Here is a 1,706-nt window from a genome sequence, read left to right on the forward strand (position 1 = left end):
AGGCTGTGCCTGCCCCTTGTGTCACCCATGCTGCAGGTTGCCCACCCCTGTTGTAAAGAACCGAAACATTCAAAGAGGTATCTTAAATATAAACTGTATTGTAACTTTTAACTATATACTGTGAGAGAGATGGGATATTCCCATGTTGCATATTCGGGATTGTATAATAACAATTTCTGCAGTTATTTAATATCTGATAACCAAACAACACTAATCCACTAATTGAGGAAATCTTGAAGGAATAGTCTTTCAAATTAATGGATTTTTCTCTGCCAGTGGATTTCTGTTCTCCCAGCCAATTACTTGAACATATGTTTTTAAATTAGCATATAGTTTCTAAAACATTAGGTTGCTCCTTGGTGTCCTTAAGCAGCTTCTGAGGTAGAAGTCTTCTCTTTGATGCCAAGACTTAAGCTCTTCTGAGAGCAATATTTCTTTAGAGCAGACCATTATATGGTACAATTTCTTTAGCCTCTTCTGAAATGTATAGTGTGTCTCAGCTCTTTAGGTATGTTTTGTTTGACAGAGGCATGTGATAGGTCTCCAGCCAAGTGCTTATAACATAACGAGATGTCAGCCTTTTGATCTGCAAATGCTGACATGGGACATCCTAGAAAACATCAGCTGGTTTGAGAGATGTGGTACTAAAGGAATTCTGTTTCAAAGTAGGAAATATTTCAAACTATTAAGAGTTCCAGTGGTATGAGGGGCCCGCGTTCCTGCCAGGTCTCATTAGGGTTGACCATTTGACCAGTCAAGTATTTTAAGCATTGCTTTATTATAACAGTGAAGAGAAGAATGTCTAATCTTTAGCAGGTAGCTACTTCATCTAGATTAAAAAAAAAAAGTAAGATAATTTATTGTGAAACAAGAAAATTACATTGTAAAAAATCAAGTTTTTATACCTATCAATGTTAGATGAGTATAAATGTTATTGGTATTCGAGAGTGAACAGTTCTTCTTTTTCATAGCTTTTATCCTGAAACCCTAAATTAAGCTGAACTGTTAGAAAAAAAAAAAAACAGCTGTTTTAAAAATTGACTTTTTGTCTTTTCTGGTTGCTATGTTTAGTGTCTGAGTCTGCAGCAGGCCAGCTCTTCAAGCATTTTGCTGGTCACATTTTATAGAATCAGAGAGAGGGCTAGAAGGGAAGCCCAGAGGTCTTCTAGAGTCCAACCCCCTGCCTGAGGCAGGCTCATCCCTATCTAAACCATCCTATATGATGGTCACAAAAGCATTGGATGCAGGTGTTGCTGTGGATGTAGTCTTTCTGGAGTTCAGCAAGGCCTTTGACATCGTCTCCCACCCCATCCTCATTAAAAAACTAGGCGACGGTGGCATTGATGCCTACACAGTCAGATGGATTGCAGATTGGCCGAAGGGTTGTACTCAGAGGGTGATGGTGGATGGGTCACATTCGACCTGGGGGGAAGTGGGCAGCGGAGTCCCCCAGGGCTCGATCCTTGGGCCCGCGCTGTTCAATTTCTTTATCAGCGATTTGGATGATGGGGTGAAAAGCAACCTGTTTAAATTCGCTGATGATACCAAAATGTGGGGTGAGGTGAGCATGCTACTAGGGAGGGAAAGACTGCAGCAAGACCTGGATAGGTTACAGGGGTGGGCCAACAAAAACAGGATGTGTTTCAATACTGACAAGTGCAGGGTGCTGCACTTGGGCAGTAGTAACCAGCAGCACGCTTATAAGA

General features: G+C 41.0%; 1 protein-coding gene across 1 annotated transcript in view; it reads left to right on the forward strand.

Moving 5' to 3' along the window:
• UBE2I (ubiquitin conjugating enzyme E2 I) overlaps positions 1 to 1,706 on the forward strand; it is a 17,957-nt gene that overhangs the window by 8,888 nt on the left and 7,363 nt on the right. The gene's annotated exons all lie outside the window — the stretch shown is intronic.

This window comes from Gavialis gangeticus, unplaced genomic scaffold, assembly GCF_001723915.1.
Source record: "Gavialis gangeticus isolate Ggan-Ray unplaced genomic scaffold, GavGan_comp1, whole genome shotgun sequence".
NCBI lineage: Eukaryota > Metazoa > Chordata > Crocodylia > Gavialidae > Gavialis > Gavialis gangeticus.